Source organism: Macrosteles quadrilineatus, unplaced genomic scaffold (genome assembly GCF_028750875.1).
Source record: "Macrosteles quadrilineatus isolate MER2022 unplaced genomic scaffold, UCM_ALF_1.0 Scaffold_1__1_contigs__length_201487025, whole genome shotgun sequence".
Classification (NCBI taxonomy): domain Eukaryota; kingdom Metazoa; phylum Arthropoda; class Insecta; order Hemiptera; family Cicadellidae; genus Macrosteles; species Macrosteles quadrilineatus.
The window spans coordinates 153,288,515-153,314,142 of NW_026542594.1; the positions used below are offsets into that span (position 1 = coordinate 153,288,515).

Genomic DNA, 25,628 nt, shown 5'->3' on the forward strand with positions numbered 1-25,628 from the left:
TGTGGAAACGCCACCGTGAAATCAGCTGATTTCCGAGCGGGAATGATCCATTCATGCTCTAGCTAGAGTGTAAATGAGCTATCTTGTGTACTGTTTACAGATGTGGCAATGTGATCATTTCCATGCAGTGGTAGGAAATTTAAGTTATGATAGTAGCCTACCTATAGTTTTTTTGTATGGAAAATTATGTTCATGGCTGCCTGATCGAACTGTAAGTTTAATAGTGACGCTGTCAGAGTGCATCGCCGGTCACTGTACCCTTATATTTTACATGATAACTATAGTAACCGGGACTAAAATGGACAACCACTTCAAGTTTGTTTATACCTTTTCTAATAAAATTGTGTAAGTCTCTAGTAGAATAATTACATTATTTCAAATTTTAACACAGTAGATTACAAACTGTAAATATAAAAAATGGCTTCAAAATTTCGTGTTGAAAAACATTGAAATCGAACGCTTGTTGCGATACCGAAGTAGTTCGGTAGATCGCATCGAAACACGTTTACACAATGACCTTACACAAGCCAAGATTGGCCGGACTAGCAGCGGCTTGTATTACACAATGTTTACCGAGCCTGTAGGTCTGTATTCAATTCAAATCAGCAGCAGTCACTGCTATCAGTTGTTATCAGATGTCTGGTAGAGGTAGGACCCCGGGACCTAACTGTGACCTGCTCTCTGTTGTTGCGATACTTGGCTAAACAACAGCAACAGCCTCCTTCGACATCCACAGCTTTGGTGTTGTAAGATACATGGACATGTACAAGTATTGGTCCTCTATAACTCGTTCAATAACCATTAACCTGTAACTCTGTACTTTTGTCACAATTGTTGGAAATCGGCATGCACTGGTGATACGAGATTTGTGTGTTCACTGTAATACATAAGTTGAAAGTTGTTTTAGAACCGATAACAGTCAGCCTTGAGTTCGCGGTTTATCGTTAGGAAAATGTAATTTAAATAATTTGCAAACTAAAATGAGACTTAAGACTAACGAAATGTTATGAAAGGACCACTTTCAATCAGATTATATTTTATTGGTCCGATTAGGAAGTTACATGCTACACAGGTTAATTTTTCATCGGCGATTTACAAGCCAATGTCCTAGCATAACGTACCAGTCAACACAATCCCAAAACCTTACCCAAAGCTGGTAAAACACTGATTACTCTCAAACTAGTTTGAGGTGAGCACTACCATGAACTGTTTCCCTAGTCTATGGCACTACTGATCTATGAGTTGGTTGAATCGTACATCAAATAAACGAAACGGAGAGAAGACATCCTTCCTCGATGTAAAATAATTATTTCGTCGGACTATCCTGGACGGTCCTGGTACTGGGTAGATAGGATCACTGGCGAGGGCCGAGCCGAGGCGGCGCGGTCTATCACAGAATGTTTGTGAGGCAGAGGAAGTTGTAAACGCTTTTTACGATATAACATACAACCTTCCTGTGACTTATCTGCATTACATGTAGCCCGTCTGCGGCTCTGCGCTGCGTACGCAGAATCTTGACTGCTGTATCTGCCAGACTACCAACTATAAACCTTCACGGCGTTTGTATGGGTTTCAATATTAATCCACGATTATTGGTTATCTTCAAGACGTATTTATCATAATAATATTTTAATGGGAAATATAACTACAGTGGTATTTTCGCCCTATCATATTTCACTAGTGTGTGACGCCCTAGAATTTGTGTAACTTTGGACTCTCTCTAATGTAGATAATATAAAAATATGGATTGCTCTAACTCTAGTTTACCTATTTCATTTAAGAAACACTTATTAAGAGTATTTTTTTCTTGATAAGTTTCTTTCCACGTATAAACGTGTGTAGATGTAAATAACAAGAACACGAGATAATGTTTTACTAATTTATGTCCCCTGTACCTCTGCGTAGTTTTAGATTGAAATTGGTCAACGTAATTCAAAGAAATCAGTTAATTATAGGATACAGTATCTGTCTTGGATAAGTTATACATAGGAGTGTGGAGCCAGAGGAAGCAGTCTATGATAAGCGTGATAAGCGCTGCTGAGCGTGTGTGTGAGAGTGTGTGTGTGTGGCGGCGCCGCGGCGCTTGGACATTGCTCTCTCGGGCAACACGGGTTAACACACTATCAATTATCATGTTTATTGCCTGCCAATGAATTTGATTGCAGAAGAAGTGATTTTGCGTAACTTTTTGTGATACAAATTTAGACATATCAATGAAATTCCGTGGATGTGCAATTTATTTGTGAATCTTTAACTTCGGCAATCGACTTCGTGCGAAAATACATTATCCACGAGTGTCTAGTAAGGCTAGTCCAGTAATTCGAGCACGATATTTCTGTGACCTTTGGTATGTAATAATGTTGGCTCGGAGGCCTCACTACACCTTAAACCGGTTGACCAATGTATTGACAAAATATATAAATATTTTAGAACCGTCTCTTTATGTTGGATCCACATACTCAAAAGCTATAATTTGTTGTAATTTGTTTATGGCCTAGAAAATAACATTTACGAAAATGTAGGACATCAACATGAGTCACTATTACATCAATATGATTGACGTCCCACGCGGCCATTGCTGGTGGTCTAGGTCTGTAATGGGATGTAAATGGTGCAGACTTCACAAGGGCGCATATTGAGGCAATCTCCATAATAATTAGCGGAACATACTGCAGTGCGTGATTAGCCTAATACTAGCACTAGACGACAGTGTGTCACAGGGCCAAGGTAAGACTCAGGGCGGGGCAACAGGGCTACAGGGCTAAACCGACAAGTTCAGGGACACTTTCTAAACGTTAATAGGTTCGATGCAGAAAAATAAATAGGTCACATAATACTGTCATGTAGGAAAAAATATTCTTAGTCGGACTAGTTTGATTTAGAAACCCATTCAATGGAAAAGTAAGAATTCAAAATAAAATGTTCTATGTTCTCTAGGATATTACCCTACAATGCCGCATATCAGTCAAGAGGTTGAACATAATCGTGTGTCTTTAATACACCTAATGTTTATAGCTGAATCTAAAAATGACAATTGGTTATACGTGTAAGTTTTTGACAATGCCTGCACCCAAAATCCAAACAATTAAGTGTAATATTTTATAGCTTATCATTCAATTACGTAATATATTTCATAGCATTGATCCTTATTCAATATCAATTACACAGTGGTACTTTGTAACCAAAGAAGAAAATCTGATTAAAAAAGTATTTAAAATGGTATTTTCTGCTCAGTATGTAAACAACTAGAAAACACGTTAGGAAAGGAATGGTTAAGTAATCATTTTCAAAAGATTGAACAATGATTAGCCAGTTGAAGTACAGTTTGTGTTTTACATGGTGATGGGTGGAGGGGGTGGGTGGAGGGGTGTATTGCTGAATGTATATCACTGGTGTTGATGGCCCGGAGACGCAATCATGGTCATCGTAAACTCATGATTTACATCTCGCAGTTATGGCTTACTTAGAAATGTAGCGTGGTAAAAACAGAAGTCACTGAAGACGACGATGAGAGCACCAACCTCTCCAGGTACTCATACAACTGACTATAGTAACACCATCTGTATAATACAACACTCTAAACCTGTTAAACATTCTTTAGTTAATTTGTGATTGTAAATATTAGTTATAATAATTGTATTAGTACCTATATTGTATAATCGTATATTGAGCGACGCTTTTTTACTACACTCCTGCTTTTGTTGTACAAATACTCCTCCTAAACTACTGGCGATCAGCACGAAATGCACGAAATTTAACACAGACATAGATTTAATCCATGGGAAGATATAAATCTGAAATTGTATAAATCGGACTTCAGGTTTTTGCCTTACGTGTATTTAAACTTTTAGGAATTTTATATGGGCGTCATGTGTTGATAGGTCTCCATGAACAAACAAATAACATAGGTTTTCAAGATAACAATACAAATTTAAACAAAAGGGTCATAGAATGTGTTTATTAACAAGACATTTATACAATTCCAATCAGAACAAAAGGTTTGAACAATTGGATTAATGTCATTAAGCATAATGTACTTAAAAAAAAATCAATTAGGCCACCATCAGTGGCTTTAGATACTGTAGAAAGACATCCCATTTATGTAAACCCGAGCTTATTGGAAGCAATCGGTTTATGGTTGCATTTCTTAAAAGTATTGCAAGTATACAAACTACATTGCGTGCCTAGTTAACACAATTCAAACGAATAAAAACCGTACTCGTTTGTGAATAAAATGAAAAACTCCGATTAATACTTTTTACATTCATTACCGTTTTATCCGAGCGAAATTGTAGCTGAAGGCTCCACGATGGCGGATTACTCTCGACTATTTATAACCAAATCAGTGTACTTGTATGTTTGACACGATTTCCATGTAATTATTTATCGTATCAGTAATGTCTGTTGCCCGCAAGCTGTTGAGCAATGTAGACCCTGTCGCCGGCCACTGCTCACTGCTGTCTACCAGGTGGTCTGTTTTGGACCATAACTTGGTGAGTTTTGCATATTGATTTATTTTAACGCCGCTCGCCGATTAATTGGCTGGCCATCAAAGGTGATACGAGCTACCAACCTCACCGCAACACGAACACGTAGCCCTTCCCTGTAGCGGCTGTTACTGTGTGTGTGAAGTGTTGTAGCATAGTTGTAGCTCATAATCTCAATATTGTATACAGTATTTATGAAATGTATTCAGTGTGTGACTGGTTCATGATTATAAGGAGTTTGTATTGATTTATGGTTTAATCTACACTTTTCGTCACGATATAGAGAAATGCTGTAAAACTACAGGAAATTTGTAAGGTTAAGAATAAAACGCCTGCTGTATTACAATTACTCGAGTTGTCCACATAACGTTTAGCTTCGACTGTTTGTGACTAGTTACAACGAAACCTGTTACATAACTCCTATATTTTAACTGAAACAAATCCAAAATCTTTCTGTGTTATTTTGTTTTTAAATTTGTATTGCACATTTTTAGGATTGCGCTGTGAAATTATTTGAGTTAATAATAGTTTGCTTACACTAATCTTATAATACCCCCGCCGCAGCAAACCTGCCGACTAAGCGAATTTCCATTTGTCTGAATTGATTTTCAGTTAAATATATTTTAATAACATTAGGTTTAACGAGTACCTAGGTTTGCTGCTACAAGGAAACTAATAAAGTGTGTTTTTGAGTAAAATATTGATAGCTTAGTACAAAATAAATAAATTTGCCAAGTTTGATAAAAAAATATTCATAAACAAACAAACTACAACATTTGACAATATTCTCCATTAGAATAACATGGGAATTTTAAATTTACAATTTTTTAATTTTTTCCGTTACTAATAATCGAACAAAATACTTTTATATACTAAATGATTTGTTTTTTTAAGCTCTTTAAAAAGGTCTAAAGAGAAATTGGGAAATTTTGTGTTTTGTGGGTCAAAAGTGAGAAAAACCAATTTTTACCCCATAAAACCCCCCGTAAAGCCCCGTTCCCATGGACCGATCATGCTGGTTCGCGAACTCATTCAAGTTTATCCCGCTTTACACCTTTAAACCAAATTTCATCAAAATCGGACAAAAATTACTCAAGTTATCGCGTTCACGGACGTATATATATATATATATATATATATATATATATATATATATATATATAAGTCTATATATATATATATATATATATACATATATAAAAATTTGAACGAATAGTGTTTTTGGCCTCTGGGGACATCAAAATGAAAAAGTAAATCGGTCCCGGGTCTAGGTCTTACCGTGCCACCTACGGTAATAGCTACTTCCCTATAGGGAAATTCGCTAAAACAAGATTGACATTTAGTCGGGATAAACATTCACACCCCCCCCTTACCCTTACGCACAGATTTTGGCATCAAGCCAAGTAAAGATGAATTCACGTTGTGTAATAGTTCTTTTCACCACACTATCATGTTTTTGGCTGTATTACATACGTTAATTGGTGGCCGAAAGTTAGGTTTTGCTGGCGATGCCAGCTGTCCATAATTTGGGGACCGAGCAGGTTTTTACAGGCCGGGGCCGCAAAATCAGCTGTCCGCTTTCTTACTTAAAACATGAATGCATTTTAAATACATAATCAAAATCCATAGCATTTCAATAGAATTGTGTTATTGTCACCGTTGCCTAGCAACTATATATTTTTATTTTTGCTGATTCCTCAAATTATTTCTTCACATAACCTTAAAGTTGTAGTTGTGTTGACTATCAGTGTGCATTATTATTGTGGTGAATAGTGGTAATAGGGTATAGTGTGGTGAAAAATAGCGTTCGTACCACGGACCGAAATGGTTTTGCGGCTCTCGATCGATTTAAGTTCTCGACTTCGTCTCGAACTTAAAAACTATCTCGAGCCGGCAAAACCTCATTTTCGGCCCTAGGTACGAAATATACTATTACGCCTCCTCTCACTATAACGTAAACATTGCAGAGGTTAAACATCCAATCACCCTGAGCTTTCGAGATTTCAGATATTTAAAATTCGAATGTATTGCAGTAGCGATAAGTAACGGCGCCAATGACAGGTGAGGTGTAGTTATGCGAGGGAAGCGTTAAGATTAGCATGCGCAGAACGACGTCATCGTCACCTGTATCAGCTGTGCGGTGACGAAACTGCGCGATAGACGACGCGGGGCTTTTAAGTTTGGTCGGGATTGGACCTTCGTCCTGTTCTTGATGAGGTATAACTGAAATCATTTTTGTCTTTCACGGGTTAGCGTGATACGAACGTTACGGTACGTGAATTTACTGGAATTTTGCCTCACCAATTGCAAGTAGGTAGGCAGGTTGGATTAGTTTATAAAATTACATGCAGTAATCTTTATACTTAATGGTTTTGTAAAACGAAACGTCATTGTAACAACTATAGTAGTATCTATATCACCTAAGTAAGTGGTACTTAGTTATAGTAATGTACTTAGTTGGTAAAAACTAGGAATAGCTATCAAGTACATTACTATAACTAAGTACCAATTACAGTACATGAGTGATATGGGTACTAAACACTATATACTCAATATAGATATAAATATCACTCTAATGCACAATATCCCTCTTGACATACAGGAAGCGTGTTGTAGATCCATAAATACTCATAAATTCCTTTATGCTCTTAAAAGACATGCAACTGTCTCTAGTGACTAACGGCTGACTTCAATAGTTCCAACATGTGACGTGTGATGTGTGACGGGCGACAGAAGTGCACTTAGTCGGACAATAATATCACACGCAAGATATAGGAGTTGTACTACAAATATTGAGATACTATCTGCATTGTCACAACACTTGGCAAAGTCACCTTGGTACAACAAGCGGTGACTTCATGCTGTCAACTGAGAGTTTCCGGATATTCATGTTAGTTTCTACGACTTCAATCATATTGTAACTTAGAAAGCAAGGTTGACTTTTATTTCTAACTATACCGCTTCCAACCAATTAATATATCAAACTGATAATTAAAATATTAAAATAAGTTTAAGTAAACTCAAATTAGCTTACTGTTAGTTTGATTTTCCTACAAATTGGGAATTAACTTAAAATAGTCGTGATCTATTGAAATTTTTATTTGAGTTAAGGTATTGATTATCCTACCTAGTCAGAAAAGAACCTAAGCCTTAGTAGTCATAACTTAAAGAAGTGCGTGTTAACATCACTCTAGTTAGCGACATAGGAGGGAGGGATACAAGAAAGGATTATTTGTTACACATTATACAGTAAATCACACCCAACCAAACGATAATGAAAGAGCAAGATTTTCAGGAAGTGAATGGCAGGGGAAGGACGGTGTCTTACTGGATTCTAATCATATCAAATTCAATAATTTACCAGGTGTTTTGTAATCAGTAAAATTACTTTCTACGTTCTAAATGCCGCAGTTTTATTCATTAATGAAGCTGCTAAGAGAAGCTAGTGGGTAGTTGCTACCAGTCACCCACGAGTGGACGAGTGGTCTGTATAGGGTTTATTGTCCCTTGTGAGGCGGAACGCAGTGCTATCATTGGCCATTGCAGGTGAAGTTTCGCCGACAATGCTCGAGGGCTGGCGAGGTACAGCACTATTTATTTATCCCAGACAATGGTTCCTTGTTACAACCCTCGTCACGGTCGCCGCGGGCTGGTATTGTCTAGGAGTCGTAATTATCCGGAAGAGTAACGGAAACCGAGAAACGGGAGACTCTGATCCTGAAGCATTCATCATCGAAACTGCTTCTCGCAGTAAATGTCAACAGTCCGCGGCGACCGCAGCAGTCGCGGCCGTGGCGGCGTTACCGCTCGTTAGTCATCATCTCGGCGGATTAACGGGCAGATTGCATCTTTAAGAGGAGGAACATTTGTCGGATGTATTTAAATTGTGAGACAAACTAACTGGACCGATTTGAAGAGGCATTTTTGTCGGGGATTAGATTACATTTGGTAGATTTATTTACTCCTAATGCAATCACAATATGTTAGCAGTGGTCGTCGACACTTCAGAACAGAACGTTTTGGAACAGTGGTAGCTTTGCCGTCATAATCACTCTACGATATCAGAGTTTAACCTTGTTTTCGGAAAGGTAATTTTTAGGAAATTCATAATTGAATCTCTACTAATCGTACTTGAATTTAAACCATTCCTAACGATGTACAGACTCCTTCTAATCCGGACACCTTTCAACCGGACATCGGTTTAACCACACTACACTTAGCAGAAGTGACATCTCCTTTACCGGGCAATGTTCTTATCATGTCGGTTAGACCGGACTGAATCAGCAGGAAGTTTGCGGCACTGAAACTAATTTTCTCGTGTAAAGATTTAAAACAATCACGCTTCTAAATACAATACTCTCCCACAATTAAGTAAACTATTAGGGGTGGTTTGCAAGTGATTCCAAATTTTAGGAGTTTTATGGAACATTGGTTTAACCGGAAACCTCGTAAATTGGATCGGCCTTGATCCCGAGGAAACCGGATAAGAGGGAGTCTAATGTTGTGGGAAACTAATTAATTACGATGCCTAAAGCATGACTGAAGTCAGAATTCCAGCATCAGACTTAAACGAATTTTAGCTACCCAATTAAACTCTAAATTAAGTGGTCCATTCAAGACTGCAGTTAATTTATCATTATTGAAATACGATGTGCGGAGTTCATATCCATTTACAGGGCTGATATGCTTAATCCGTAACCTTATAAATCATACAGGATGAGCACCGAGACCTCTTTGAAGTGTGATGCATTGGTTTGGATAAAGGCTTCATCCGTAATGGGCCGTTATCCATAAATATAACGGAGGAGGATTGGAAGGGGAGGAGGTGGTGTGCCATGGAGGTGTGGGAGTGATTTGTAGCGGATGACACAGCTAATAGCGAGTGGCGTGACATGATGGGCAGCGGTGACAAGGAGATCCGCCCAGTCCATACTGTGCAGGACACTATTATACTGCAGTAGGTATACTTGTTCCAATAAACCACTACAACAGTTGGCATTAGCTGAGCTATATTATATGGATGGTAGTATACGAGTCCGCTAGGATTTTACAAAGGCCTTGCTCATTACCATGCACTAAACATAATTTTCAAACCAGAAATAACGTAAATCCTGCAAGGTTACACGAATTGTTTTTCATTACCCCAATATGATTCGTAAATATAGTTATTTTTTGAGGAAAATTGTAATCATACATTAATATTCATTTTGGAAGTATCCAAAATATTACATTATAGTTCATATATTTATCAAGACAAATATATTTAAAAAAACAAATCAATGAGTCTTCCTGTTCATAGAAAATTTTTTTCAAGTTTTGAGATACACGAATCCAATGTTGGATAAAATTATGTATGATAATATATTGAATTTCAATATATAGATTCGCGTGAGAGGCCACCATTTGTCACTGTCGAGTTTCCAAAATTCCTCATCAATTTCACCAAACCGAACTGATTTACCTAAATTGCGAAGATAACCTTTAGCTTGCGCATTTAAAATAACATTTTATTCTTGCCACACGTGATAGCAATATTGGTAAAGCTTGTCTTTTGTCACGTTAGTAGTGGCGAACTAGTGGTTTTACCTCACTTGGGGCACGTTTTTCCCATGTTATTCTTATGGGGATTATTTTTGGCCACTTTTTTTAAGACCCTGATCTTTGCCTATACAAGCCTATATAAATGTTCAATACCATTGTACAACTCCATTACTATTTCAAATCCACATCCATTCGCATGTATATTCACAAAATCATCAACTTGACAGTGCGAGGTTTGTGCGCGAACTCGGGCGCGCTCCCGGCTCACGGCGCGCTCCCTTGGACATCCTTAGTGGAAATCCATGAATTCTGACTACTTGGGAACCCAAGCCATTTGACATACAATAAATCACCCTTTCTCCTAATTACCTTTTCTACCAAATACATATCTTTATACTTGGTCTTTAACAACTCCTCTGTATAGAAGCCTCCCCTGATTATATTGCCATTTTCATCTTTCAAGATAGAAGTCACAGGCTTTGTATTCTTAACTTCTGCTACTGTAAATAGCTCACCTGTCCAATTTGGAGTATATCCTTTACTAAAAACATGTTTATACTTGGAAATCCTTACGCTATCACCTACCTTATATCTTGGCTTCTTAACTTGCACTACTTTAGAAGTCAACCTCTCATGCACATATTTACTATTCTTAGTATTCACTTGGTTAGGCTTCATTCCTATAGATCTATGCACTTTATTATTATATTTTCGAATTAACTTTGGAAGTAAATCCAACCATTTATAACTCCCCTGAGCACTAAATTCCCTATTTAACCAATTCTTTAAAGTTCTCTCCACAATTGCAGCCTTAGTTGTAGAAAAAGTGTGATAGTGATTAATATTTAATGTTTTCATTAGTTTGCTAAAATATTGATTAAAAAATTCTTTTCCATTGTCAGATTGGATGTTTTTAACCCCCTTTGGTAGAATGGTTTTAATGGCTTCTATAACCACCAACCCTGTCTTATTTTTTAGTGGAGCAGCATAAGCTTTATTAGAAAATTTATCTATTAAAGTTAAAATATATTTAATGCTGGGCTTTTAACCATTTTGCCATATCTTAAATAGTTTTCAGGATATAAGTATTTTAAAATAATATTATGTACTTAGAAAATTTCGAAGTGTGTAAAAATGTCAAAAGAATCTTGACTTTGAAAATCTTCCTGATAACTGTAATTCCGCCTATATAAAATAGTGTTAATTTTTTTGTCATTTTTTTATGTTGTAATATTGTTTATAATCAAAAGTTGACACCCACTATGTGTGCCAGAATTTCAACCGTTTTGCCGTATCTCAAGCCGTTTTCGAGATATAAGCGTTTTTAGACAGTTTTACGGACTTGGACGATTTTTCATGGTAAATTTTATTTGTACCCATATAAAATAATGTTAAATTTTTTTGGATTTTTTTTTCTTATGTTGTAATATTGTTTATAATCAAAAGTTGACACCCACTATGTGTGCCAGAATTTCAACCATTTTGCCGTATCTCAAGCCGTTTTCGAGATATAAGCATTTTCAAACAATATAATGGACTTAAACAATTTTTGGGTGTGTAAATATGTCAAAAAAACTATGAATAAGAAAGTACTATCTTTTGATGATGACAAGAGGCTTATTCTGGAAGATGACATTAATACTCTTGCTCTTGGTCATTATAAAATTGATCAAACATAAATCTATAATTGCCATTATTTAACCTTTCCATGTCTATTATGAAAAAGCCATATTTAGTTTTGTCCCAACTTTAGAGGAAGAGATCGCTAAATTGGTTAAATGAAACATCATTACCAACATGATTGTTATACACATGTTTTAAAACTTAAATAGTCTTGTTTGGATAATATCAGGAAATTTACATTATCACATAAATGTTTGTGTACTTTGCTACAAGATTTACATAAGTAAAAATAGTCAATTTTTATGTCGACCTTTTGACAAAAATGTTGTAATATTTGGGCTATTCATGTCATCATATACAACAACTGACTGTGATTGTGATGTGAACTTGTGTATACTTGTGTACTTCATCACACAAATTTCACACTATTTTCACAAATTTCATATAAATTGTGAATTTTACTGTGACTGTGATGTGAATTCGTGTGTACGTTATCACACACATTTCACACAACTTTTATAAATTTCACACAAATTTTACACAAATTTCACACGATTTGACACAAATTTCACATAATCATGATAGTTGTGTGAAATGTGTGAAAATTGTGTGAAATTTGTGTAAAATTTGTGTGACAAATTAACTGTAGTGAGTGGACTGTAGTAACCAACCAACCAGTGCCAGAGTTTCAACCGTTTTGCCGTATCTCAAGCCGTTTTCGAGATATAAGCATTTTAAAACAATATTATGGGCTTAAACAATTTTAGGTGAGTAAACATGTCAAAAACTATGAATAAGAAAGTTCTATCTTTTGATGATGACGAGAGGTTTATTCTAGAAGATGACATTAATACTCTTGCTCTTAGTAATTATAAAATTGATCAAACATAAATCTATAATTGCAATTATTATTTAGCCTTTCAGTAGTGGTAATATGATGGTATGACCCCACTTTAGGTATTTTCCCCATAAGAATAACATGAGGATCATTTTTTTGGCCACCAATTCCAAAAATCCTGATCTTCGCCCACATATCTATATATATAAAAGGCAAAGCCCTCACTGACTCACTCACTCACTCACTCATCACTAATTATCTTACTTCCCATTTACCTAGGAGGCTGAATTTTGGTACACTGATTTTTTAGGCATCAAATTGGAAAACTAAGCTGTTTTTATCCTGATCAGACTCTCGGGCTCCGCCCCAGTGGCTCTGGAGTTTCCCATGTTAACCTTATGAGTACTAATATTTAAATGGAATTAGGAATCTTAACAGCTGTTTCAATTAAAAAAGTTGGTTCTGTTCCATGATAATCAATAGCATAAAGTTACAAGGATTACCAACAGGGTGCAGCACTATTAATTCTTTTACATTTATGACAACAGCTAATTTGCAACCAAAAGGTGAGTGAGCATAGCGAACGAACTTCAACCTGGAGGCGAGTTAGCGTAGCGAACGAGCAAACCTGAAGGCAAGTGAGCGCAGCGAACGAGCTCCAACCTAAAATTCAGTGAGTGTAGCGAACGAACTTCAACCAGGACGTGATTGAGCCATGCGAACGAGCTCACTTATTAAGTTAAACGGGGCAAAGCCCGCGGGTACAGCTAGTCCCTATATAATTGTCAAACCTTATTTCTTACTTATTCCCCATAAATATATTCGATATCAAGCTAAAACAGCTATTTCTTACATTTATTGACCATTACAGGTGTAAATGTAAAGTAGTGGCGAACTAGCAAAGAGACCCCACTTTAAGCACGTTGTCTACTATGAAAAAACCATATTTAGTTTTGTCCCAACTTTAGAGGAAGAGATCGCTAAATTGGTTAAATGAAACGTCATTACTAACATGCTTGTGATACATATGTTTTAAAACTTAAATCGTCTTGTTTGGATAATATTAGGAAATTTACATTATCACATAAATGTTTGTGTACTTTGCTGCAAGATTTACACAAGTAAAAACAGTCAATATTTTTATGTCGACCTTTTGACAAAAATAGTGTAATATTTGGACTATTCTTGTCATCAAATACAACAACTGACTGTGACTGTGATGTGAATTTTTGTGTACTTGTGTACTTCATCACACAAATTTCACACTATTTTCACAAATGTCACATGAATTGTGAATTTCACTGTGACTGTGATGTGAATTCGTGTGTACTTTGTCACACACATTTCACACAACTTTTATAAATTTCACACAAATTTTACACAATTTGTGAAATTGTAACAAAGATTTCACATGAATTGTGAATTTCACTGTGACTGTGATGTGAATTCGTGTGTACTTTATCACACATATTTCACGCAATTTTTATAAATTTCACACAATTTGACACAATTTTCACACGATTTGACACAAAATTTGTAGTATAGTTTGTCGCCGCCGTTTTTTGCGGCTCGACATTTTTGGGCTAACTCCCCGCCTTATGCCTAATTACTAGTACATCTACCATTCCCCTTTCTAGTTGTAGTCTATATTTCTGTCTTATCTATATATATATATTAGTCGTGTGAGTTGTTTAATATTGTCAGTATAGTTTGTCGGTATCGTTTTTTGAGGTGCGTTGTCAACTCCCCGCCACATGTCTAATTGCTAGTTGTACATCTACCATTCCCCCTTCCAGTTGATATATTATATTTCTATCTTATATATATATGTATATTAGTTGTATGAGTTGTTTAATATTGCCATTCTCTTTTTAATGTTATTCCAACCATATTGTATAAATACCTCTTACCTTTAGTGTCATCCATATGAAATAATATTTAAAATTTTCTTAACTTTTAGATGTATTATTGTTTTTATCAAAAGTTGGAACCTATATAATGTACTTAAATTTTAACAATTTTGCTGTATCTTTTGACATTTTTGAGATACAAGTGATTTTAAGTCTTGCTACAAGAAAATACTCTAAAATTAAAAATTAATTTAAAATAGCTTACAACCTTGTAAATTGAAGACACTAATACAAGACCTACTTAGTTGGAATATAGTTAGATATCAAATTTAAGAACAAAAGATTTTTATAGTTACAGAGGACCTTTACAAGGAAATAGAATGTGACTTGCATTTTTTTATATACCTCTGGTTATAGTAAAGATATTGACAAAGCAAAACATCTCTATAGACTTATATTATTTGATCTGTCTTGAAACTGTGCAAGATTACTATGAGAATGTTGCAAGAATTAAATCTACAAATCATCACCTTCAAACCTTAACTAGGGATAAAGAGTACTACATTTTCATGATGTTAAGAGGTTTATTGTACAATATGGCATCAATAATATTACAAATTTGTTACTAGAATACATTATGAGTTTTTACATCAAATACTCTGAAATTTGTCCCCTCGAGTCATAAACATCAAGTGAACGTACTATACAATAACAAATACATTTATTATATTGAATTGTAACATGAACTATTTATAATATTACTTTCGTGTTATCATTATAATAGACAAATCACTACAACTTTGCAATGTAAATCTGAGAGTCAATTATCATGATGAGCTACAACTTTTAATCTAAATGGAAAAGTTATTCAAACATACATATATACAAAAGTACAATACTGTACGACAAGAAAATAAAAATAATATTTGCTACTTGTTTTTACCCTATTCGTGTTAATTATGAAAATCAATCATGGAATTTCTGGATTGATTAAATGAAATACGATGTCTTGTTTGAATAATAATATTCATGTTTGTGTACTATTATACAAGTAAAATTAGTGATGTTTTCATGCTAAAAATGTTTAATAATGTCATCGAACATAACAATTGACTGTGGCCTGTTACTTTGATGTGAATTAGTTACTTAAATTTCACACATTTCATGTAATTTAACAACTAACTTTGACCGTGATGTGAATTTATTTAAAAATATTTTACTCTAATTTCACACATTTTACACAATTTACAATTTGTAAAAAAAATTACACACATATCACACAATATAACAACTTACTGTAACTTTTACGTGAATTTGCGTGAAAAGTTTCACACAATTTTTTCACAAATTTTACGATATGTAACAACTAGCTGTGACTGTGATGTGAATTTGTGTAATTTAACACAATGTATCGACCAACTGCGACTATGATGTAAATTCGTCATACAATTTTTACAGCTATTAACAGATGAATGGTGGCTTGTTTGTACATATAAAAATAAAAATATTTGTTTATCTGGACTAATCTAAATTGGCTATTAGAATAGAATTATATTATTTACAATGTACATAACCGAAATAAAATCTCAATATACACAGTGCCTGTTTACACGTAATTCACATTTTTTAACATTTGAAAATGTATGCCCACTTCCCTTTAACTGGTACTCTCGCATTTCATTCTTGATTTTGTCTAATTCACCATCAACTAACTCTTTCAAATTACTAGAATTATAAAATCCCTTGTTTTTTGTTTTTAGGTTTATAGTCACCACATCGTCTCCATTTAAATACTCCACTTCTACTAGCAAATTGGCTTTAAAAGAGCCAAGTGTTTCTAAGCATTGCTGGAAAGTATTTACTATTTCTGGTTTTATATTGGAAAGAAACTCTTCTAAATTTGTGGATGATGTTGGATATGCAGCAAACGTTTTTACCCTACACCTAAATGTGCAGGGTATTTCCTGGAACAATGAACTGGACATTTTATCTTCTTTTTTCTATAACAAACAAAAACAAAAATATGTTTGAACCTAACACAATATCTGATATGATAGCAAAATCATATCAGATATGTAGGCATACACAAGTATCGAGTAAACTGAAAATGGAACATTGCTTTCATAGCATATTATTGAAAGGAATAGTTATTTGTCTAACTAGTGTGCGAAGAGGCAAATCGCTTCACATGAGAGAAATGTTTACGCACGTGGATCGTGGAAGGTTTCTCGAATGCAGCAAAGTAACTTTGCACTCGCGTTACACAATCTTTTTTCCTACATTTACTATAAAGCAGAGAAATAATTAGTCTTTCAAACACTACAAAACACGTTTTTACATTAGGTTAAATCAATTAAACCTAATTATGAACCTTATAAGGTTCTGTATTCATTGGTTAAATCCAAGCGTTGAACGACATGAGAAACATTGCATCAGCTGATCGTAGTCGTAGTATCTTTAAGTACGGCCAACTTATTTCCAAGCGTACACATATTACGTGCCTAACAAAAGTAAACTGTTTTCTGTTGCTTGGTTGGAATACTGGGGTGCGGCAAAAGTGAGTAAATGTATCAATTAGCTACTTGGCGTACTATAATCAGTGCAAGGAAGCCCACTTCGTCAGGTAACTGTAGGAAAATATATAATTTTATCTTACTTGCGTGCGTGTGTATGTGTGTGTGTCTGTGATTGATAGGTATCAGTGATGCAACATCAGGTGCACCTGGGACCTACCGTGGCCCTTCACCAGGCCTTCGTAACCAATCGCTGCATACTCTGGGAACTGTCTACTGCCTAGCCTGTAGGCTGTAGTGGCTTCAACATGTCCTCATTATATGTCGCTGCATAGACACGCAGAGTCTGCAGGATCTTGCAGATATGCAACTGAGATGTATTGCATAACCTTTTGCAATATAAGGCAAATTATCATCTCTTTCTAAACTAAAGGAATACAATTATATTATAGTGTGCATTACTCACCTCACCTCTTAAAATAAAAGTTTTTGTTCATGTGTCAGCTTTTGTACGTGGATTCCCAAAAAATATTAAAATAGCACTCAAATATAGAATTTGAGAACCATAGGCATTTGAACCATATGCTGTCGACTTCATAGCGTCATTCGTACGTCAATATCAGGGTTTTTCTACTGTATAATAAAATGTTAATATTCACGAAGATGGCAGACTAATAAAAACAGTTTGGGGACAAAACCCAGCAGGAAGAAGACCCCGAGGAAGACCCAAGAATCGATGGAAGGACCAGATGGAAAAAGATTTGCGAAGATTGAGAGCAAGGAAAGAAGATTCAGAGAGCAGGGAGTATGGAGGCAACTTGTTGGCGAGGCCAAATACCACCTAGGGTATCCATGGCCATGGTAGTAAGGGTAAAAACAGTAAGATTATTGTAACAACTCAGTGCTGCATATCACAACTCTAAAAATATTGCATGATTTTTAAGATCAAGATCTGTTGATTATTCCTCAATTATTTGATTGGATTGAACTCACTGACTACTAGTGCAACACCACCAATGAGTGTAGGCCTATACCAGTTGGTTCACTACAACTACGTCTGTCCCGTGTTGTACTAGTGTACTGAGCATAGTGTACACTACACCGTGTAGTGGTCTCCACAAGTGACTTTCCCTCTTAATCACTACCTCCCATGTATCAATCACGTTTGACGTATCAATGTCCGTTGCTTTACATTATTTCAGTTCTAACAACTACTATCGCTGACTGGTATCTCGGTAAGTAATACCCACTACTCAATACTCGCTACTCGCCAGTGCAAGGTTTCAACAGAGGGGACTGGTAATTGTACTATTGCTACATCAAACTGTGACTTATATCTAGTCTACTCAGTAAAAATATCGACGACGGTTCAGACAAGTAGCCTAGATCGGAGAGCCTATATAAAAGTTTAGAATTTAACGATGGCGTTTTTTGTTCTAGAATTCCTTTTTAATGAAAGCTGTGAAGCAGAAGATAATTTCAGTACTTCGATTAGGGTAAACCCCCAACGAACTAGTTGAAGCACCGGTACTCATTTTATTCAGAAGACGTTTTTAAACAAACATGACGTGCATTTATGGTGATGATATTTTTAGGCAAAGAATTATGTGTTGATGTAAGAACTCACACATGACTGAATCCCCACCATCGTATTTAATATTTTAGGTCTTTTGTAAATATATCCATGGAATGAATTGGGCCTCTACTTATCAAGCGACCAATCAAGATTCAGTTTTCTTCAATCGAGTCTTGACCAAATGAAATGTTATTCTTCCAGTCTAATAACTCAATATATTTTGTATATTTTTGACACATTCTTATTTATTAAGGTTTTTTAGTCAGGTCATCTTCATGTTATGTATGAAATGTTCTATGTAAGTCTGAATGAAACGCCTTGCCATCATTGTATGTTTATGAAAATGGAGTTTTCCGTCTGTAAATAAATAAATAAATCAAATAAAACGTTATAAAACGCACAGACAGTGTGTTACATCGTATTTTTATCCGTTAATACAAAAAAATATTTTGTAAACCTACATCGATGGCAACAACCTCGAAACAAATTGAATTTATAAACACACCAAGTTTAGTAGAGTAATTTACACAAATCACAACAGGCGCAACAAAGACTAATGCTTCCCAGAATTGGAAAAACTCAGCAAAACTAGTAAGGCATAAAATGAATTTTAATTTGAATCTCGAGGAGCTTGGAAATATTTTTAAGTGATTGTAAAAAGCTGAAGGAAAAACGTCACCTCGGCGATTCGAGATAGTTGAGAGTTTAGATAAACACACCAACAGCGTTTATCCAGTTTGGAATGTCGGAGGTATCTGTGATCCTGTGCTGGACCTGGTGATTAGCGCACCTAGCAGATCATTATGACTACAGACTACTTGAATCTTCTGCGAACAGCTCAACGCTCAACAGCTTGATGATTGTTATACTATTGAGTGTTTCTTGTCAAGGCGCTAGACGCGACAACAACCTCTGAAGGTCAATTTGACGAGAACACTCTTCTTTGACTCGATCCTCAGAGTTCATAGTTTCAACTTTTTACAGCCTATTCGTGGATTTTACTTCTAACGTTTGCTATACTTTATTAGTTTTCTTTTTATTTGACTATTATAATAAATGCAATTGTTTAAGATTAGGAAATTGGGCGTGAGCTAAAATAAGATCAATTATAGAATAATTCTTAGTCGTCTCGAAGGTATAAATAGGTAAACGGATTGCGGTAGAGGAGATAAACGGTTCTTCTGCTTATAATTTGCTGTGATATCCCAATCCAACAGCCAATCAGGTCCTGAGCCTGTCAGCCAATCGGCAGCCGCTCTGGTCCAATCAGCCAATTAGCAGCCTCTGATCGATCGCCCGGTCCTCTCTTATAATGAGCCTATGTCTCAATTCGTAAACAGACCTTTCCCCGAAACTACGTTTAGCTTCGTTCTACAAACATTTCGGAAACTTGACATTTCTGGGCCAACAGAATGGAATTGGAAAGAGGTGTGGCGAAATACGCGTAGGGGAGTCACTAAACTAGATTCTCTATATTGACGCAATATATGCTCAATAATTAAATACACATTCATCATTGAGAGGGAAACCTCTACAAATGGCACCAGAGGCCACAAAATTACTGATAAAATCAAAAAGGTCAATATTTATGACTATAAATTTATTAATGATTATAAATATTTAATCAAACCGGTTAAAGGGGTTTATAAATCTCTAATTTAACGTCCATTCAAGTAGTTTGTCTTTATTTACTGTGTATGTTAATAAAATGGAATCCATTTGTAGTGATGAATGCATCTGAGAAAGTTAAGATATTATAATAAGGAAGAGTTAAACATATTTAAGTAAGCAACATCCATTACAACTATTGCTGCATAATGGTCACATACAATCGAACGTAAATCACCGTGTCTCGAGGAAGGTACTTAGGCGCATTAGGGGTCGCCGAACATTAAACGGCAAGTAATGATAATTTCATTCATATCCCGGAGAAAACTGTGACACCGCGCCGGGTTGCAAATGACAGTGTTTTAGTGGAGTCGCTTTGCGGAGATTTTAACAAGTGGCTATAAATTACGGAGTGGAAGTAGACTGGAGTGAGCTCTTCGCAACTGCGGCCGGGAGCCAAAGGTTATACACACAGACCCGTCCCCGACCACGGCGACCTCCTTGTGGATAATTATAATATAGAAAAGATGTGTAGAGTGTAGGCCTTGGAACACATTTGAAAACAGGATCAGTCGAGAAATCATACAGTCTCTCGAGTATTTTACATAAATTTATACTTACTCAATAGTGTTAGTAATGAAACATGGGTTTATTGATAAACTGTGATTAATGCTTATGAAATGGGAACCTTTATGATATTTCTTTTTCATGTATAACTAAGCAGGTATCTGTTAACAGGTATGCATTAACAGACGATATACTACTGCACTCACCACCATTGCAGCCATATTGTTGCGTTGTCTTTGAATACTAAAGGCAGTATACGACTATGGCCAAAGGTAGCCCCTACAACTACTGCAGAGTGCAGACACGTTGTAGCGTATACAGTAACTCAGCTACCTAGGGACCAGGGAGCGAGTAGCACGACTTGGCGATGGCGACTGGCGACTATGTGTGTACTGTATTAAGTTACTTTGATAGCGGAGAGAAGTGGCTTTAGTCGAGGTGTAGATTATTAACTGTAGACTCCAAGATAGTCCAAGTTTACACTTGCACTTGCCACGGGACTTGTCGAGAAATCACGATACCCTTAATGTATCAGCTTGCATATACATTGTTGAAAACCAAGGTTTGAGAATTGACAGAGGATAGTATACAATTTATTTTAAACAGTTTGATATTTCTTCCAGACATTATTGGTCAATATGAGATTCCTTCCGTATGTTTGTAGATTAAAGCAATGATTAAGCAGAATTTAAGTAAAAGTACTGAGTTAAAATCGATCCATGGAAAAACATTAGACATTTTCTATTTTACTGATCTTGCATGATCTAGTTGATTGTGATGCGTGTATTAGACCATTGACAAAAAAATTAAATATAGACCATCAGCCGTGCTGCGGGTACCGTAGGTTCTGGCGCACACCGATGGGAGCCGGGAGCGCCATGTAGTTACGGCGTACGAGCTACGTAACTACACGGCGCTCCCAGCGGTGTGTGCCATTGTAACCGCAGCACGGCTGACAGTCTAATTTAATTCTTTTTGTCCATAATCAGACTTACACGGATAGAGCTCTGTATAGTTTACAAATGCCAACTATTCAAATGTCTTCGTTAGTTAAAGCTACTTTACGAATTATCTTTCCAAGATTGCACGTAGATAACAGGATAAGGCACTCATGATAACTTGTATGGAAATATTACTGGCTCTGGCAGATATTTCGCTGACATTTAATTTAGATATGATCTTTACTTCTTGGTACAAGATTATAAACTTGTGGCTGGTGATGTAGAGGAAACCCTCCGTTAAAACAGCGAGCCATGACCCAGTGCCGGAGATCAAGGTACAGAGTCACGGGTGATACAGACATGGGCCCTCGGGAGTTACAGCCTATAGACTAACCTACTCATGCCGTTAGAAGAATGTTCTCATCCAGAGGGAGAACTAGTTCTCGTGGAACAATTAATAGCCATCCCTCAACAATACGTTGTCTATAGAATGGCGCGGATATGTATGTGTGTGTAATTGTTTACTGCTGAGAAATATACAGTATGGTGGATGGATAAACCATCGCCTATGAATATCTAACCATTGCCTACGAATATCTAACCATCGCCTACGAATATCTAACCATCGCCTACGAATATCTAACCATCGCCTACGAATATCTAACCATCGCCTACGAATATCTAACCATTGCCTACGAATATCTAACCATCGCCTACGAATATCTAACCATCGCCTACGAATATCTAACCATCGCCTACGAATATCTAACCATCGCCTACGAAGAGCAGACCCTCACCTACAGAGAGCAAACCCTCGCCTATGAAGAAAAACCCTCGTTTAAGAATATCGAACCATCATCTATGACAATGTATTTCTTATGGAAACCATAAATCACAATAAAAACCAACTTCCATAGTTATTTGCAAATATACACGAATTAAGCTTTTAATCGACCCATTAGTTAATAAAATTCAATTCAATTCATTTATTCAGAAAATAAAAACATTACGTATACCTTTTTACATTAACTAATCTGAAATTAGGACCCTGCGAAGCAAAGCTATGGCGCAGGGACCGAGTCGCAAACATCAAGGGAAATAACTATATAATAACAAATACATAAAAATAGCAATTACATTAAATTGTGACAAAAAATATTACTATTAACTATATTTTTTTTTTGCGTAATCACTATTATAATTCTAATAGATAATTAATTACTACATCGTTGTAATAGAATGGTGAGGTAATTTAAATCCGAGATTCAATAACCATGATGAACTATATACAGCTTTTAATCTAAATAGTAATAGGAAACAATATTCAAACCTTTATACAAAAGGACAATACTGCACGTCAAAGAAAAAAAAATCGAGCCTTGGGAAGGTATGATCTATGAAGATCAAACCATCATCTATGAAGAGCAAACCCTCGCCTACGAAGAGCAAACCCTCGCCTATGAAGAACTAACCATCATATATGAAGATCAAACCATCACCTATGAAGATACAAAATCACCTATGAAGAGCAAACCCTCACCTATGAAGAACAACCCCTCATATATGAAGAGCAAACCCTCACCTATGAAGAGCAAACCCTCACCTATGAATAACAAACCCTCGCCTATGAAGAGCAAACCCTCACCTATGAAGAGCAAACCCTCACCTATGAAGAACAAACCCTCGCCTATAAAGAACAAACCCTCGCCTACAAAGAGCATACCCCCTCACCTATGAAGAACAAACCCTTGCCTATGAAGTTCAAACCCTCACCTATGAAGAGAAAACCCTGGAATGAATACGACGACAGGCTATTAGATTATACATTTTTACCGTGGATAAAAAAAAAACTATTGCATATAGGAACTAGTTCTGGTAAAAAACCAATCAAAATATTACTTGATGATAAAAGTTGATCGGACACGAAGCAAGCTACAGAGGCTTGTAGGAATGCCAATGTAAGGTGAAGGTGCAAGGTGCCTCGTTAGTCGTTAGCCCCTCGGAGTCCCGCATGGTTTATGACACAAACCTTTTCGCGACTTCTGTTTTTATACTTGAACATTTTCTAAATTAGCCATAACAGTGAAGTATAAATCACAGCTTTATAGCGTCATTACCACTTTCTCCCAGACAACAAGTATTTGAGGAGTCACGCTTTTATCCGTTACTCCGTCTTTCTGTTGGCTTTTACAACGCATACGGTTGTTAAAACCGACCTTTATTTTTTAAGAAGAAATCTTGGTATCTTCTCTAGTCAGGGTCAGTGAACATTTTTTGTTGTAGACATTCATGCGTTTTAAAAAAGACACTCAGCACTGCTTGCATTTTGCATTCTTGACTTATGAGTAAAAGTAAGCAATGCGTTAACAGTTATAAAATGCTTCATGTACAAAAATACTTATCGGTTACTGAACTGTTGTGAATATAGCTACCTTTAAAATATTGAAATATCATTTTTGCATGATACCATTCCTCCAGGATATCATTTATGAGAGCACATTGTGCCTTTGACTTTGCGTAAACAAACAACCAATATGTTAAGTGTATTATGTGGGTGTATAGGGTTTGTTAACATATAAGCGAAAAAGGGTCTAAGAAACATACTGATGATTTATATGCGGTAAACACAAGGGAATCTTTACTTTTTTACCATCACATGAAGAATTCATAAACGAACTCTTTTACTTACGGACTGTAATATGTGCCCAAAATCTGAAATTAATTTATAATATTTTACTAATCACGCCAAACCCTAAAACTCTCTTGTCACACGCTCTAGTCACAACAATCAAAACAATATACATTGTATAGACAACCAGGAGTTAATTTCGATCACTCACCTGTGGACGAATACACTTGCTCTGTAGAAGTGCAGTCGCTGAAACATACATTGTGATGTTACAAATATTATCTATCACTTATAAAGATATTTTTTATTTAAACTACGAACTAATGCTAGATATTGTCTATATGTGGCTGCGAGACAGACATGCTCTCTGATAATAAATGATTTGCCTTATAATGTCCCATATTTCGTGAATAAAACAAAAGAAATTAAAAGTTAAAACTATTAAAAACAAACAAATGTTGATTAAATATCCAGTTTGGTGTGAAAAGTGTACAGAAAAGTCTCATCATACACAAACAGCTTATAAACGCTGCGTGGTCAAACTTTGTTTCAATTCTCTTGGACATTTTATTTAATACTTTCAAACGGATTAAAAGATATTTTGATGTAGACGTGTGGAACAAACACCAAGTAATTTCGCAGGTAATTATTCCATTGTGGGGAAAGTTGTAAAAGTTAAGTACAACGTGCTTTACCGATACCAACAGATGTATTCCGTGCTAAAGATATTCCTCGTCACGCACGGCAGCTATCGCAAGAAGTAAACAGAGTGTAATGTGAAAGTAATCGGGAACGGTGCTAGATTGTTATTAAACGATGGCGTCATTAATTAAAGCCAGTAGTGGCGGAGTAAGTGGCAAGTGGTGATGGTAATATGGTAATGGTAATGGTCAGTAATGGTGTCGTGGCCGGGAAGTAAGCAGACCGAGGAGAGCGCAGAGCAGACCTCACCTGTCTGCTAGATCCTGCAAAGGTCAACGTATCCTCCATAAATGTTAACAATATCACATGTCATTGATATGAGATGGTACGTTCTCCCGCCGCGGGCCGAGACGTGCAGCGCCCACACCAATGATAGATGAGATATATCAAGGATGGGAATATCATACCCACGAGAAATAAAGTAATTCACTATTTGTGGAGAAATAAAGGAGTTCAATACTTGTAAAGTGGGTTAAAACAGGAACAAGGGATTTTAAAGTCGCTCTTTCAATTAGAGGTAAAAGTAGGATGCTGAAAGGTAAACCACTTAATTTAACGGCTGTTCTGAGAGGACTAGTAAGTTGTCTGACATTTTAAGCAAACCAGAAAATGGAGACATTATTTAGTGACTGGGTTTGCCGGTTCCCGACGATGACCCAGTGCAACTTTGTAACCTGAAACTACCTGAACATTATCAGGGAGTATCTTTACCTACTCAGCATGCATCTACAGTACCTCGTATCGTGTGCAACA

General features: G+C 36.1%; 1 protein-coding gene across 1 annotated transcript in view; it reads right to left on the bottom strand.

The window, feature by feature from the left end:
• The window catches only part of LOC128987629 (protein TANC2), a 139,399-nt gene that overhangs the window by 96,372 nt on the left and 17,399 nt on the right, over positions 1 to 25,628 (bottom strand). Inside the window, exon 2 of the mRNA XM_054408638.1 lies at positions 24,385 to 24,422. The gene's annotated coding sequence lies outside the window, so the exon portion shown is untranslated. The remainder of the gene's footprint in view (positions 1 to 24,384; positions 24,423 to 25,628) is intronic.